The following is a 17732-nucleotide window of genomic DNA, read 5'->3' as shown; positions in this document are numbered from 1 at the left end:
CAGTGACTTAGCACACAAGATGATTCTTTGGAAGAGTAGTCTGCCATCTTCTTGGTCAGCTGGTTTTCTGAATAAAGTTGCCTTCCCTTGCCCCAGTTCCTTGTCTCTCAATTTATCAGTCTGTCGTGCAACAAGCAATATTAACTTGAATTTGGTAACAGGTCCAAGCCAACAACCTTCCCAGTGTATGCTGGCTCGTATACTCATTTTCTCTGCCTTGGAGAGGTTTAGCATACAATTTAGCCAAAGTGACATCTAGGTTCCAAATGATGAAATAGCTTTGAGGCCTCACGCGATCCCAGGGTTACTCTGGGGAATTCTGGTCAGAACTAACACAGGCTTAGGATTTCCTTCGTATTGGAAAGCGCAAGTTGAACTGAATGCCCAGTTGATACTGTTTCACTCCTAAATGTCATCTAGTCATCTTGTTCTAAGAAATCCCAAGGCTGAGAGTCTTCAACTCCTTGACACAGACCTGTGTGACAGGGACTGCCTTGGTCATGATTTTTCTGGCTGGTGGGTGAGGTGTACAGAGTGGTAACTCACACCTCATCTCGCTCAGATAAACCTAATGGGTCCATGAGGAGAAATATAAAAGGAATCCAAGGAATAACTTGTATCAGCCTGACATGATGGAAAGAAGTCAAAGGCAGAGTAAGAAAAGATTATAAAATGAAATAATAATCCCCTATAGAATTGCTATAAGGATTAAGCGTACAGCAGAAAACTAACACAACATTGTAAAGCGATTATCCTCCCATTAAAAAAAGGATTAAGCAAGGAAATGCATGAGCAAGTGTCCTACACAGATGTTCAATAAATGTTAGTTTCTTCTCTTTCCTTTTGGCCTATAACCATAAGCATAAATTCCCTATGAAATCAAGATCCTTAGAACATGAACTACAATTGCCAGGATTAGGACCCTACTATTTGTCATTTTCCAGCCTAAGGAGGTGAGTCCAGAGAACTGAGAGGTTGTAGCTGGAGGTTAAAAGCATCTGAGTTGGTTCAAGAGATGAGGACTGAGGCCCAAACATAGGTGTCACTCATCACATAGAAGGTATGCAGTGACTTCTGGTAAACCAAAGTTAGGTCACTTCTAGCAAAAGTGTTACAATGTCTCCCTGAGCACAGACGCCATTAGTAATTATTTACTTGAGAAACTTATGCAACATGTACCTAACTTATTTAGCCATGTTCCATCATGCTGAAAGGAAGTTCTTTCAGTTCAGTTCAGTTCAGTCGCTCAGCCGTGTCCGACTCTTTGCGACCCCATGAATCGCAGCACGCCAGGCCTCCCGGTCCATCAGCAACTCCCGGAGTTTACTCAAACTCATGCCCATCAAGTTGGTGATGCCATCCAGCCATCTCATCCTCTGTCATCCCCTTCTCCTCCTGCCCCCAATCCCTCCCAGCATCAGGGTCTTTCCCAATGAGCCAACTCTTCGCATGAGGTGGCCAAAGTATTGGAATTTCAGCCTCAGCATCAGCCCTTCCAATGAACACCCAGGACTGATCTCCTTTAGGATGGGCTGGTTGGATCTCCTTGCAGTCCAAGGGAAGTTCTTTAGGTAATCACTAATGTGTTCAAAGGACGCCTTGGTCTCCTTGGAACCACAGGTTCCATCTAGCACCTGTCATTCTGAATTGAGGGTAATAAATGCCTTTCTCTGTTTCTTCCTGAAGTGGTATGGAGGGTGATTTGGGTAGGAAAACAGACAGTGATAAAATATATGAAGCCTTGCTGTACTGTGTGCTGTGCTAAGCCACTTCCGTTGTTATATGAAGCCTTGACCAACAACAAAAAAGATGCAGAGACTCTAATACTTCACTGGGTCTAGTTAAGATGTTTAAAGATTGCTTAAATCAGAGAGCAAAGGTACCTACTAGAAAATCTACTTTCTGCTGAACCAAGATGAAAAGGAGAAAAAAGCAGAGGATGAGGAAAAAAAAAAAAAAACTCATGTCAGTAATAACTTGAATCAGTATCAAAAAGTTAGCTTCAGAAATTCCTCCAACGGAGTACTAGTGGAAGTTTCTCACTGTTATACATGTCTCTTACAGGGAAATAATACAGAGAGCACAAGAAGGTTAAATGCCCCACAGGATAGATACACTGTGGCTATGTTATCAGAGATGCAACTCAGAGAAATCACAGAGATAAAGGACACGGAGAACATAAACCGACTTCTCTCCCACATTTTGGAGATATGTCTTCCATGTCTTTTTTTTCTCCTGTAACAACACATAGCTACTATTCTAAGGTCTGTTTATATACTTTTGATGACCAGGAACTTGGCACTTAATGAAGCGATCTATTCTATTGTAACAAACTCATTCTTACATTCAGTAAAACACCTGATTTCCCAGGTTAGTAGTAGCATCTGGACGGACCAAGAGACAGTATGTGCCAATCAAAGCACACACATGCTAAGAAACAGCTGGATTTCATTTAAACACACAGAACTTCCTAGAGATAATGTACAGTCACACATGCCCCCAGACTTAACTAAGCATTTTCATAAGGGTAGAGCCCTTGCTTTATCCTTTATTTCCTAACACTGCGAAGTTGATCCCTGCAGTCTTCATTCCCTCCCAAGAAGCTGGTAAACGAAGGCCCTTAGTAAGAAAACTGTGTATCCTCATATAAGAGGGATGGACCTCTATCCTTGTCAACAGGGACTGAACCTGAATCAAGTTATCAGTCCTTCTTAAAAATCACTGACTTTCATGAATCATTGAATCATGAAGATAAAAACTACACTCAAATCCTAAAACAACAATCTAAAACATTCTTGTTGTTCAGTCGCTAAGTCATGTCCTACTCTTTGCAACCCCATAAATTGTAGCAACCCAGGCTCCTCTGTCCTTCACTATCTCCTGGAGTTTGCTCAAATTCACATCCGACCCATTCATATTGGGTTGGTGATGCTATCTAAACATCTCATCCTCTACTGCTTCCTTTTCCTTTTGCTTTCAATCTCTCCCAGGAGTCCAAGTAATATCTTATTCCCTAAACTGTTTCTGGTTCTGTTCTTTGAAGCAGCAAAGTCTACCTTCCTCTAGGTGTTTGGATTAAGCCCATCTCATGAAACAACTACAATGCCCTTTCTCTGATTCCTTTCATCCATACCCTGATGGCCGAGGAAGATTCCTCATTATCTGATCATGTCCCCAAAGATCTCTAGGTTCTCATTCTCTGCCTTCAGATATGATCCACCCTTCTCCACAAGCATTTCCAACTCTATTCAAGAGAACCAGCTTAGCACCAACATCGCTCTCCCCTTGGCAAAAGCAGGTCTAGTGAGTAGGTCTGTGAAGTAGGTGTCTGCCTCATTCAGTGTATTTTCCCAGGACTAGGTGAGCACCAGCCAAGAGAGGTACTTAAAACTATTTAAGTGAATGAGTGAACTGATCATTTGAAAAAAATTTAATATAACACCCCCAAACTGTATCACTGCAACTGAACATAACAAAAGTATCACCACTAAAGGGGAAGTGTTAGTTGCTCAGTCATGTCTGACTCTTTGCAACCCCATTTTCTGTAGCCTCTGTCCATGGAATTCTCCAGGCAAGACTACTGGAATGGGTTGCCATTCCCTTCTCCAGGGGATCTTCCCAATCCAAGGGTCGAATCCGAGTCTCCTGCACTGCAGACGGATTCTTTACCATCTGAGCTACCAGTGAAGTACCAAAGGGGATGGGACACTCCCAATCCAAGATGATAACAATCATTCTTACAAAGACAATAGTCACAGCTATCACCGAAATTACTACACATTATCATAACAACCTACACAGCTTAAGCCTCTAGACGGTTAAAAGGATATACCACTTTCTTATAGGCTTGAGGCACTTCCATAGAAACACAGAAACTATTCAAAGATGTCTTTTGGAAACTGGGGAAATGATTCAATCTTGACACAGCAATTCCTAAAATCCAGACCCCAGCTTAGGAACATGTTACAAGAATCGATTTTTAAAGGAAGATTTTTATTAAGGGAAAATTTTGTCATTATAATTGGATTTCTCCTGCTCTTTCTCCTCAAAAAGGATGCTGATATTAGTCTCTCCACTATATACACCTAACGAGACTGTTCTTTGATTTGTAACCATGGTTACTACTTGAAGAACCCATCATAGTGTATGGCTCTTTTTTGAGGTAAAAGCTGATCATGGCCCATAACAGTCTGTGTGTTCCAGCTGCTTCCTGGAGTTGATAAGAATGGGCCTGAGAAAATAGAACCATCCCAGAAAATTATACTTTTGAATGCTGCCTTGTTGCCCCTCATTGAGAAACACCAGGAATTTCATTTTCTGATCTGAAACAACAAAACCGAGTCATCAGTGTCCACATCTCTTATTAGCAGACAAGAGCACTATCCGTGGCTAAAAGCAGAGAGATCTGAGGGCACAGAAAATGACAAGCAGAGAAGGAAATAGAAAAGAACTATGTCATCCGGAGTCCACACACCTGAGTTCAAACCCTGGTCCCCCACTTACCATGTGATCTCAAACACTCCCCGCCAGACAGGCAAGGTCAGGGCAAAAGAACAACCTCAGATTCTCAATGCTAAAAACAAAGGTCATTTATTTCTCCCTTATAATAATAATGTCCACATGGATTTTCTGGGGTTTCTGATCTACATCTCTGCCCTTAGGCCAGGACCTAAATGCACAGAGCAGTCCTCACAAGACACACTGCTTGTCTGAGAGAAAAGAAACTCGTAAGACATGTGCTAACTCTCACAGCTTTCCCTGGAAATGATACCCATCACTTCTGCTCATGCTCCATTGACCGAAGCAAATCATGTGGTCACACCTAACTTCACGTGGGTGAGGAAGACAGCATTCATACATGCCCAGAGAAAAAAAGAGCTGTAGCAGTTGTGAACAGCCCTAAAGCACTATATCAGCATAAGTATGTAACCTCAGTCGTGTCTGACTCTGCGACCCCATGGACTGTAGCCCACCAGGCTCCTCTGTCCACAGGATTCTCCAGGCAAAAATACTAGAGTGGGTTGCCATTCCCTTCTCCAGAGGATCTTCCTGAACCAGGGATTGAACCCAGGTCTCCTGCATCACAGGCAGATTCTTTATCAGCTGAGCCACCATGGAAGCTCTGACCTCACTGAGCCTCAGCAATTTCATCTATAACAAGGCTTAAGGATGCTTACATCATAGAATATTTGATGGGGATGGCATGTGACTGAATAACTGATAGCCGGTAATAGTTCTAGTTACTTTGGTACTGGTATCTCAACCACGGATAGAATGATGTAGTCAGACAGAAATGGATGCCTTTGCCAAGGAATCGAATTCCCAAATTCTACTACTATTAGCAGTCACAAAGAGGCAGCGGCCCTTCCCATGCCAGTGAAGCTGGTGAGCTGGGGATGCTATGAAGACTATGATCCAACACATTCAAAACAGTCATTCTCACTCTGGATTTGCACATTATCTCTCGTTTCGGTCTCTTCCCCCATTTTCAGGTTAAGTGTTCAATTAATCAACAAATGATCCACAAAGTGTTGTGTGTTGGGTATTATACTGAGCCACTGAGTTAGAAGCGAACCACAGTTTTTTCCCAAAAGAACCAATTTCGGTAATAAGAATCCCCATTTATGTTCTAGACAAAGCCCACATACCATCAGCACCCCTCACCAAAAGAAAAAAAAGTTAAAACTAAGTCACACAAATAAGGAAATGTAGATGAATTTGAAAAGACTACCCAACAGTCAAAAACTAAAATGGAAAAAAGAGAAGGTTTGCCTCAGGTAAATAGATTCTGTACATTCTAGTTAAGTAGATGGTACAGTAATTCTATGCCCTTTCTTATTTGTTTTCAGATTGACTAAGCTCTTAAAGATGATGAGAGCCCATCTTGTCCATACAAATCTAATGGGGCAAAGGAGATACAAGTGTGACTGATAGCATATGATTTGCAGTTAATGTACCCACAACAAGAGGTCGGTAGATGAGTCCAGTCCAACATTTACTAAACATCTACTAAGTGTGCTGCACTCTGCTTTGCAGAAGAGATTCAAAGATGAGTGAGACGTGGTTCAGTTTCTTTGAGCACTCTGCCAACCATGAAGGAAGCATATTTGTACTATGGTGTGGTGATAAAGTAATGGCTGGGAGAATGAGCGTAGAAATGAAGGAGAGGCACATGGGTGGGAGGGAAGGAAAGGAAAGAAATGAAAAAAGAGTCTCCTAGAGGAAATAAGAACTTCAAGGATTAATTAAATGTATTCAGTCGCATGGGAGAAGTCGCAACAGCATGAATAAGGGATACAGAGATTGAAAGTTCTGGAACCTAAGTAAATGAGGACCCCAAATATTACTGGAGCTTGTAGTATTAAAATGGAAATGTCAAGAGATGATTAAGAAGAGTTAAGAAGAGACCAATGCAAGGAGCATCATCTCATAGTTTAGAGAACTTGACCTTCTCAACATCGGCAAGGCTACGAAGCTTGGGCTTGAAAAGACAGCGAGGGGGCACTAAAGTTTTTGAGCAAAGGGAGTGATACGTTTGCATCTGTGACTTAGATAGGTCCTTCTGGCAGTTGTGAAAGATGGATTTCAAGGAGTAAGAATGAAGGCTGGGAAAAGAGGAGGATATTAAAATAATTCATGCAAGAGATAATACAGATCCAAAGTAGAGATGTTGTCATGGAGAGTTAGGGAAAGGCAGGAATGACTAGGAAGGAAAATAGCAGAAGGAGATGAAGAACAAGGAGGAGGATGATACGACAGGGGCTTCTGACCTGACAAGGGAAGGATGAGAGGCTCCTGAGATGGGGGACACAGTAAGAGGAAAACAGTTGGGATCCAAATTAGCAGGACAATGCTAAACACCATAAGCATTCAGTTTACCACAGAAAGAAGGCCATTATTTCTGAAGATTCTGCCAGTGATTTTCATCAAAGTAAAATTCTCCTGCTTGCTGCCAAGAAGAAATTTCATTATTAACTTTGGAATTGATATCTGCAGCTAGAATATTACATTTGCTTTTCCTCCAGTCTCTCTCGCTCACATGTAGACAGACACACTAATTCAAGTAGTTAGATCTTCAGTGGTCTCCAAGAATTAAATTCAGGCATTGTTTGGTCTCATAAAAGCGGTTTACTCTGTATCTGCATGAAACATTCTCCATCAGTTTTGAATGAATCCCTTCTATCTCAGAAGTCTCCCGTAAAACCACAGCCTCAGCAGTTCTTTGGGAGGCCTTGAACTGGCAACCCCAGTCCTTTCTCACTATGAGAAAAGCTCTCTTCCTCCATCTACGAGGGTATGCAGGAGGTGAATATTTTCTTCACACTGGACTTGCATAGCTTTACATAGTTCTCAGCATTGCCCAAAAGGACACACTCCAAAGTCAAGCCCACGATTTCTGTTACAACTGGGTGGGAGTCATTGGTGCTATTCACCAAAGATTTCCTAATCTCCACCCTCTAGGCACATGGTAGGATAACAATTCTTTGAAATTAGGTGTGGACATATGACTCACTTTGGTGGATGAAATATGAGTGAAAGTAACACGTCATTGCTGGACACAAGTTATTGAGGCAACCCATGAGTCACCATAACTCTTCCTCATGCTACAGTGATTGTGGAAGCATGAACTGAGATAAGGCTACTGTTGGCCTGCATCATGATCTAGATCTGGATCATGGGCCACGATCATCATCTAAGGATGATGAACACAGCTCTCTGGAGTCCCATATTAAACAGGTAATAGTGTGAGAAAGAAACCTCTATGGTGTTAACTGAGAGACATTTGGGGTTAGTTGTCACTGTAGCAAAATCCAGCCCATCTTAATTATTAGTTGTCCTGAAAGCAGCAAAGAAAGAAGGGTAGGAAGGCCCTAAAATTAAGATAACAGTCTTAACCATGTCAGGAATTAAAACTAAGGTTGTTTTTTTTTTTCATTTATTTTTATTAGTTGGAGGCTAATTACTTCACAACATTTCAGTGGGTTTTTAAATTTTCTGTTTTTTAATTTACAATAACATAATAAACCCAACTACAAGTTGCCATAAGTAATGTATTTTATGAAAAATAACTGCATTTTACAAAACAAAAGAATGGCATTCTTTCACATTTTTACACATCTCTTCAATGTATCATTTACTCTACATCTAGATTCTCTTGTCTGATTCTGTGTTCAATCTTTTGAGACATATTGTTTTGGTTGAAAATGACACAGAGAAAATCCAAAGGCCTTTCAAACTCTTTGAAGGAGTCTCAGGGGTACCCAGGGGTCCCCAGTCCCCATTTTGAGAGTCAGTTCTGTAGTGTGATTGGTCAGAAAACTTTTTCTGTAAAGGGGAACATAGTAAATATTTTAGGCTTTATAGGCCATACAATCTCTGTTGCAACTATTGAACTCTATCACTGAAGCATGAAAACAGCCATAGACAGTACACAAACTAAAGAGCGTGGCTGTGTTTTAATAAAACTTTATTCACAAAACCATGCAGTATATCAGATTTGGTCCATGAGCCTTAACTATTCATCCCTGCAATAGACGATACCTAAATCAATTCGATATGGGTTCTGCTTAAGGATATGGGTCCTACCTCTATTGTAGACCACACACTCCAGTAAGTAAGATGCACCCCCACACAACAATACAAAACTGAATGAGACAAGGTCATAGGAGGTGGTACAAAAAAAGGTGCCTGCAGAGTTCAAGGTCAACAGAGGGTATCTCGGCTTGGAAAGGCTGCAAGGAGAATGTGGACCTTGAACAACCAGCAGACAGACAGTCTCAGGAGGAAGCAGAGTATTCCAAGTCGAGAGAATGTTCAGGACAAAGACAAAAAGAGAGGGAAGAACTCGGCAAATTCAAGAAATGATAAGCAGCTTCTGAAATCTAATGCAGATGAAGGGAAATGCAGCAGCCTAAGATGTTGCTTCCTCAACTTCAGGGCACTGTCCAATGGGCTTGAATGCCAGGCCCAGCGGGGCTGGACATGATCTGAAATGCATTGACGTGCCACTGACCATTTCTACATGAGGATGTCAGCCAGAAATGATAAGATTAATTGGAAGACAGAGTTTAGGACACATTTCCCTGTACCCAGTTATAAGCAGTGACCCCAGATAACAGGACAAGCAAGAGAAAATAAGAATCTGAACAAAAGCAATGGCGATAAGACCAGAAAGAAGACAGACGCAAGCAACATGACAGGTATCATTTAACAGACTCAGTCAATCTGTTAAATTAATCTCTTCCCTTCCCACTGCAGGTAGAAGGGAAGAGAGAACGCATAATCAAAGATGACTTTAAGGTTCCAATCCTGAAAGAAGGGAGAAAGATGGTAATAGACAGCAAGGTCAGGAAAATGGCCAGATTTGGTGATGAGAAGAAGAGTTTGATTGTGAACATATTCCACATACTGCCATTTGCAAACAAGTGTGAATGTTCACAAGTCTCAAGCTCTTCTTGTTGGGGGAAAAAACCTCTATTTTATAATTAAAGCAGATGGTCAAAGTTTTTTGAAATCTGTGTCTCTTAAAATCTCCTCCAAGCCCCCAGAACTCCAAAATACAACAGAATTTCTAAGTTTTTGTTCTTTTCCCACCTTGATTCTTTCTATTAATAACTTCAGGAGTCAGCATATACTTTAGTCCATTATAAATGCAGTATCAGATCCTTTTGTAGTTCATGAGCATGATGACTGGGTGCTCAAGCTGCTGCGTGATATGTGCCTCCCTCCAAACCTTGTTACGACACTGGCGCATTACCTGTCTGATGCAAAATAAATAAATAAATAAATGCAGTATCATATATCAATGAAATAACTAATGGGCCATCTTTAAGGAGCTCAGGATAAACAGTAACCAACACCCCCTCTTTTTAAAAGCGGTAAGGGCTGTCTGCATTTGAAGAATGTTGTAATTAATTATTGGATACTACACAACTTTACTGAACGTCTATGTTAACTAAACAATCTGAAGGTAGCTGTCAGGTTCTTGAAAGATTTCATCTCCTATGGTCTTTTGAAAATTGTAACTATGAAAAGCTACAGTGAAAGGATTTTGAAAGTTATACTTGGATTTCCTTTTGCCCTTTTAAAGGCCAAAAAAATGTATGTAAGAACCATACAGTAAATGACCAAATAAATATTCCCAATTAAGAACAAGTCCACATCTCGAACACAGGGATGGAAGGTGAATCAAGATGAAAATGCTCTAAATTTATTAGTTCCCTAAAGAGAGCTGTCACTCTGTACCCCAAAGGTAAATTTAAATGGGTGCCCTAAACTAAGGTGAGAATGTGATAACAAAGCACAATTCTAAAAGAGTATTGGCCCATGATAAATAATCTAAAACTCTCCTAGTGAGGACATCCCTGGAAGGCCAGTGGTTAGGACTCCAAACTTTCACGACAAAGGGCCTGGGGTTCAATCCCCGGTGGGGAAACTCAGATCTGATAAGCCACACAGCATGGCCCCCCAAAAAAGAAAACACAACCCAAAACCCCAAAACCTAGTGAAACGCATCTTCAATGATGGTCACAGCAAGCATGAAAGGGGCAGAAATCAGAACTGCTGTGTTTCTATAAACCCCACCACCCTTTTCTATGGTGGGTTTCCTAGCATCTCCCTGGTTGCAAGTTCAAATTCTGAGTTCCTTTCTCCTCCTCCCCTGACCTTCAATTGGTGCCAAGTCCTGCAGATGCCATCTCCTCACATGTCATGCAATATCACCACCTTTCCATCCCCACAGTCACAGTCCTAGCCCAGATCCGCATTCTCTCCAACTGATCTGCGATCACCTAACTCTCTCCCTACTTCCAGGCGTCCCCCTACTAATAATTAATTCCCTAATGCACAGTTCTATGTGTGTGCTCAGCTGCTGTGGTTGTGTCCAACTCTTTGCAACCCCATGGACTGTAGCCTGCCAAGTTCCTCTGTCCATGGGATTCTCCAAGCAAGAATACTGGAGTGGGTTGCCATGCCCTTCTCCAGGTGATCTCGACCCAGGGACCAAACCCATGCCTCCTGCATTGCAGCAGATTCTTTACCGCTGAGCCATGGGGGAAGCCCTCTGATCATGCTATGTCTTTGCTAACTGACGTGCACAGACATTCCATGAAACAGCTTCATGATTTCACCACCTTAACACTCACATATTCAGTTCTCATGCCCTGTCTGCGAATTAAATGTGTGAATATACTCCATGTCACACAAACTCTTCTCTGTTCTCAACAGTCTAGTTGCTTTTATACTTTTCCCTCAGTGTAATATCACCTTTCCACGTCTCATCCTGCTTTCACTACAACTTTCATGTATGGAAGGACAATCCACCCTTTATGGCCCATTGAAAGTCTACCTTTCCTGAGAAGAAGAATTCCCCCAAATTGCTTTTTATGCCCACTATCCATTCTCCCGACAAGCATTTTCAGAGAGTATAGCATGTACCACTATGTTACATGCTGCAGACAAACAGGTCTGCCCTCATACTTCTGTGGTGGCCCTGCTTCTCTCAAAAGTGTTGTCAGCTGGGAACTTCCTTCACCTCTTTCTCTCCCACTGGACTACAAAACTAGAAGAGGAAGAGCATGGGGAATGTTTGTTGACTTGAACCTGTTCAAGTGAACTCTCTGGGCTCAAGACTTTCCTAAAGAAGTTCCAAAACTCTTTAAGAAAACTCTTGAGCCAGAGAAAATTACAATTTTTATTTTATCAGTAAACTTTCCAACAGTTAAAAGACTTGAACTGCTTAATTCCAGAAATGCCCACAAAGAGAATTAAAAAAAATTTTTTTTTCCTAAAGCAAAAGAGCCTCACTTAGATTTCAGTTCTTTAAATTCTAATGTTAACTGTATAACCTGGTTGTAAGACAAAACAAGAATCTATAGAATTATACCACCATGGTTTCATTTTTAAAAAATTATCTAATATTAATACTTGGGATAATAATAATATCACCACTAGATAAGCACCTATTAAAAAAAAAAAAACACTGAGCTGAACCAGGAGATCCTTGCCTGGTAGATTTACAAACTAGACAGAAAGACACACACAAAGCAAAGTGAAGACAGATGCCGGAATCTGCAGATGGCGGCAGGAAAAAACCCTAAACCTCCTTTTCTTCTATAAAGTTCAGACCTAAGAGTCTGAAGCAGCTGATCTCCACTGCCCATAACTTGAAAAGGACACAAGTGTTTTCTAAGGGGCTCAGAGGATGTGGGCTGTTAGCCATTAAACTGAATTCAGAGATAAGCACTCCGAGAGGAGAGCCATTCCGAATCTAGCAAGACAGGGAACGCACCTATGCTCTAATAATGGCAAGGCATTTAGGTGGGTATTAACTTGTCCTGAAAAGCAGAGGTAAAAGCTTCTCTTTTGTTCTCAGAGGCCCAGACTGGTTTTAGACCTGCCGGGGGGAATCTCTAAGAGGAAATCATTTTTGGTTTTCTTCCAACTTCTAATTCAATACCTTAGCCGCAGTTGAAATGAGTAAGAGTTGTAAGCTCTCATCTGCCTCAGGTGACAACTAAGATAAGAAGCACACAATGTAAAAATGATGAGCGCTTACTTCCCAAAAGCAACTTTAAAGGTAGCTTGTTAAAGGCAGCTGTCATTTCAAGTTAACACTGTCTGAAAATATCTTTTCGAATATCTTTTCTAAGAATACAAAAAGATTAAACTAATGGAACCTTGTCCACAAACCTGTTTTTAGGTGACATTTTGGGCAGTGTTTATATTATTGAAAAATAATTCTATGTTGACTATTAGAATGAACTGATCAAAACTCATCAAACTGAAGTGAGCAGAAATATGAGGAAATAATTTTTCCTGGTAAACAATATTCACTTTTGGTTACTGTGGTCAAGATGGGTCCTAATGAAAACTGGGCTGCTGGTTAATCTTAATGAGATGGTGGAGTGTCAAGGATTAATAAATATTTACTGTACAACGCCCATGTTTCAAGTATGTACAATGCACTGCAGGGGATCCAAAAGCATGATACCCGGCCCCTGACCTAAAGGAGATTTTTTACATAATTGAAATTAAAAATTGCAAATAATGAAATATCAGATAGCTACATAAAACAACACACAGTAAATCCTTAACTGTGAAGCACAGACATCAGGAACTATGACATATAGAACCTGAAAAGATCTTTTGTGTTTCTGAGAACAATTTTATAAAAGGAAATGGGACTTCATTTGGGCCTTACTGAATAGTCTTGGATGCTCATACTTAAAAAGGTGTTCTCAGAAGGGTCAAGGGATCAAGAGGGCACAGAAGTGGGGCTCACCACAATATAAGCCAAGAGAAAAAGGACAAGCGTATTAGATAGAGCTTTGTACCGAGAAGAGATGAAAATGAGGTTGGCTAGGCAGGTAAGATACTAGCAAGATTTAACACCACTTTGCACATCTTTATTCTTTTATATGTGTATATTAAATGTATTGAACTGATGTCGTAGGTAATAGGAAGCTCTGGGAAGGTGACTGAGATGATATATCAAAGCTGTTTGTTTAGGGAGAGAATATATCATATAAACAGGCAATGAACAGAATATTCTCTCATGACTAAAATGTTTTCTTAGAAGGCTTGGCCCAGGGTGTTGTCTTAAGTTAATTTCCAAATAGTTGCCATATTTCCATATGAACCAAATGACCATATGAACCATATGACCAAAATGAACATTTTGGTCAATTTCCTTGATACTTCATCCACAACAGTATATCAATGTCTAAATGCCTGACATGGAATAAATAAAACTTTAAAAGGATAAGAACAGCGACAATGTCTTAAGCAATTCCTATAAGCACTTGGCTAATAAGAGTAAATGCTTTATTTATTGAGGGCTGAGCAATACACTAATCATTATACATTTTCTAATTTAATTCCCACAACAATCCTATGTTGATAAGATTAACCCAATTTTATGGCTGGGTTTTATGTAAACCCAAATGTACAGCAGAGAAGTAACTTGCCCAAAGTCAAGAAGCTAATACATGGTAGGTGTAGGATTCAAATCCAGTTCTGTCTGACTCCAAACTCTAGTGACTAAACTCTGTACCTGAATTTATTTTTTCCCCAATTGAGAAAAAAAGTTTATTAAAAGAAATGCATGACTTTTGCAGAGAAAATCAAGTGATTGTTGAAGGTTCACTGAAAGGTAAGTAAGTCTTTCTGGCAATGTAACCATGTGAATTTCTTATACCTTAACTTCAGTAAGACACTATTCATCAAAGTTATAGATGAAACTACTACATGATGAAGTTCAATTCCTGCCCAAGATACTTAATGATCTCTATGATTTGGGCAAGTTATTAAACCTCCCTAATCCCCATTTCTTCATCTGTAAACCATGGGTAACAATAGACATTTCACAGGATTGTTCAGAAAATTAAATGGGACCCCATAAAGGTACCAATTCTTAGCTCAAGGATTGTACCAAGAAAGTGATGAATTAATGTTTGCAAACTCATTATTATTCAGTACAAAATTATCATTCAAGCTTCTTCAGCCTACTGTACAGCAAAAATAATTGCAAAGTTAGTAGTTCAGTAACTAGCCCTTCTAATTCTCCTGCCACCAAATTCTTATTTTTTATTCAAGATTAGCCTCCAAATCATCTCGTCCAAAGCCTCTTCTACCACCACAACTCCCAGGCCCAGCAGATGTTCCCATAATCTTGTGTGTGTTGGGGGGGGGGGGGTTGTGTATGTGTGGGTGGGTATGTACTTTCATTCATTTTACCTAACATATGCTACAATTGTTATCCATTTTACCTGCCTTCTTCGTTAAAAAGGAAGCCCTGCTGAGGGCAAGGACTCACTTATACATTTCTAAATACCCAGTGTCAAGTACCGTGCCTGACATGGTGTAATGGACAACACATATTTATATTTCTATGGGACATGGAGATCATGACTACAGTTTCTAAAAAGATCAAATTCACTCCAATAAATCCTGGAAGATTTGACCACAACAAACATCATTTTGGGATGAAGTAAAACTTCCCCCATTAAGTCATCTGAGAAAACATCCTCTCTGCTAAGGGAAATTTCCTTACACTAAGACAGCAAAAAGCTTAATTAATAGGTTCATTTTAAGAAAGGTAACAGTATACAGCTAAAAGCCCAATGGTGTCACCAAATGGGCTTCTGCACAATTAAAAGAAATTTATATCACATATAATCAAATCTGGAAATCTTGGGGGAAATTTCATGTTGTTTTGGGTACATGTTCTCTTTTGGTTTTAGGCATGTATATCCCATCTCTTTACAAAATGACTTTAAAAAATAAAGATTCTATCTTACGCTACATTTTCGTCTGTAGCACCTACTGCTCTTCCGGCACTTAAGCAGTACTTGAGGGGTTTTTAAACCACTAACTTGGTAAGTTTTTCCTCTTGACCAGCATTTGAATGCTTTCAAACCTCCTGTAGAGACCTCATCTTCATGATATCTTCCTCACAATCCTCTGAAATAAGAAAATATGACATCATCACCCCCATGAGGAAACTGAGGTTCTGATAAATGTTCCATGGAGGGAAACTGCCAGTGCCAAGCCCAGACCTTCGTGTCCAACTCTTTCCACTGGCTTACAAGGGACTTAGCTTAATTCAGGATGGCAGGTCACACAGAGAATACATTATTACTGTCCTCTTTGCTAGTAGAAGAAATGAAGGCATAATTGTGAATTTAGCAATCTGTGAGCCTTACCCTTTCAGGCACTGTTGAGGACGCTTTCACTCAGTTAGTTACCGTAAGCCCCATCTTCACGCCCTCCCACGCCCACCGCCGCCACCATCCTTGCCCTCTCCCGGGTCAGTGACTTACTTAGCCATCCCACGCTGGGAGTGCGCCGCACGCGGGGGTCATCGTCCAAGGTGCGGGTTGCTAGGCAGGGCACTGAATTCTCAAGCGGGCTGCGGGCTTTAGTGCCAGAAGCAGAAGACAGGAGGAGGAGGACACATGAGCAGCCACAGCAAGGATGAGGATGAAAGCATTGATTAAGAAGAAAAAAATACTAAAGCAAATCACACAAGCGGGTTAAAAGAGAACAATGACATATTAACGTTGACACACACCCCCTCCCATGACCCTGCATTCTTAGATGGAACAAATCCCAACACAGAATTTCAGAGCCTGAAACAAATTACATTTAATCATCATCGTTCCCGGCTACCAATGGCTGATCCGCCCTGAAGTACTAATACACAAAACATGGATTGTACCCAGAGAGAAGATTTACATAATGAACACCAATCTCAAGATGTAAGATCAAGACTGTTAATAATCTTGCACCACACAAGCACACACAGAGGGAAGTTACACACAGATGTGCAATGCACAGTGAGCAGGGTGTTAAATTAGCAAGGCACTCTCTTGTGATCTGTCCAACACACGTTTTTATGGATCTTTTACCCAAAGCAGAAAGCAACATCTCATATTTTGACTTAGGAAATATTTTCCTTCATGAATATAAAACTGGTTTTTAATACCCTTTGCCTCCTTTTTTTCAGCCCTTCAGCAACATGAGACTAGGATATAGATAAATCAATATTGTAATACAAATCCATTTAGAATGGCATATTAGTTCTCATTTTCTGTTGCTCTTTAATCCTTATTTTTACTATAATTTTAATATGTGGTGCACCCACGCCAAATCTTAGACCACATCAGAGACTGAATAATGATGTAGGCTAAATATATAGTATGGTTCCTCCAGATATTTTTAATCAACTGGAGAACACCATCAACTTCAGCCTGGAGACAGTTTCATTTGGGTTTTATGTCATCTGTTTTGCTATTCTCATCAAATGCCCCACTCCTAGTAAGAAATAGGCAGCATAATTATCCTTCAAGGAACAACAATGAGGTTGGAAATAACGAACCATCAGACTACATACAATTTGACTTGAGAGAGTTTTTTCCCCTTAGTAATATAGTCATTAAATGATCAAAGTAACAAAGCAAGCATATCCAAACAGAACCAAACATTAGATAATCTATTCACACAAGTAAGCAAATGACAGGGCAGACAAATAGTGCTCTTAAGGCTATTGGTGACTGGGGAGGTCAAGTTCTAAATTAAATCAATTACAAATTAATGTAAGTTGATGGCCAAATTTGGACATTCAGCACATTATAAAATCTAGAAACATTTTTGTCAATTTATCTGTCTGTGTTTAAAAGCTGTAAATAAAGCCAGGACTTGTGAGTGGGCCATCTGTGCCAACACCTGTTTGAGGCAAATCTGATGTCTTTTCTTTGCAATCTGAATTTTTAATTGTTTCCCATAATTGAACTTCTTTGCAAGTCTGTACTGCACTAAGAAAAATGAAAAAGGGAAATGAACCAGTTGAGATAATTCCAAAATTGCTTTTGTTAAGAGGGAGGCATTTAGAAATATATTTTGTCATACAGGCTAACTTTCACCTCCTGTTTCTTCTGACAATGGGGGGACCGGCTTGTGAGCCGATATTCCTGTAGGCTTAGCTAAAGGAAATGAAGGAGGCCAGACTACTGGCTGCCATTTATCTGGGCCCAAGAAAGGACCAACAAAAATTCCAGTTCGGTGAGAGCAGACAGAGGTTAGGAATGCAAAGTAAACTAAAAAGAGCCTTCACTTTCTTCAGTGGCTGAACAGTACAAAGATACCCAAATTTTATCTCCAATACCATGGCCTGCTCCTAAAATAAATCTGCTCCAAAACTCAGATGCTGATGACTGGCTTCCCCAAACAGC

At 40.4% G+C, this 17732-nt stretch overlaps 1 protein-coding gene and 1 non-coding gene across 6 annotated transcripts in view; one reads left to right on the top strand and one right to left on the bottom strand.

Moving 5' to 3' along the window:
* Nucleotides 1-17732, bottom strand: part of SLC4A4 (solute carrier family 4 member 4) — a 351440-nt gene that overhangs the window by 158556 nt on the left and 175152 nt on the right. The window lies entirely within an intron of this gene.
* Nucleotides 9663-9767, top strand: LOC122428515. The gene has a single exon (XR_006265738.1). It is a non-coding gene; the product is annotated as a small nucleolar RNA U13 (small nucleolar RNA).

Source organism: Cervus canadensis, chromosome 26 (assembly GCF_019320065.1).
Source record: "Cervus canadensis isolate Bull #8, Minnesota chromosome 26, ASM1932006v1, whole genome shotgun sequence".
In the NCBI taxonomy this organism is placed as follows: Eukaryota; Metazoa; Chordata; class Mammalia; order Artiodactyla; family Cervidae; genus Cervus; species Cervus canadensis.
Note: the sequence above shows the minus strand (reverse complement) of the source record. Positions and strands in the feature narration are given on the sequence as shown.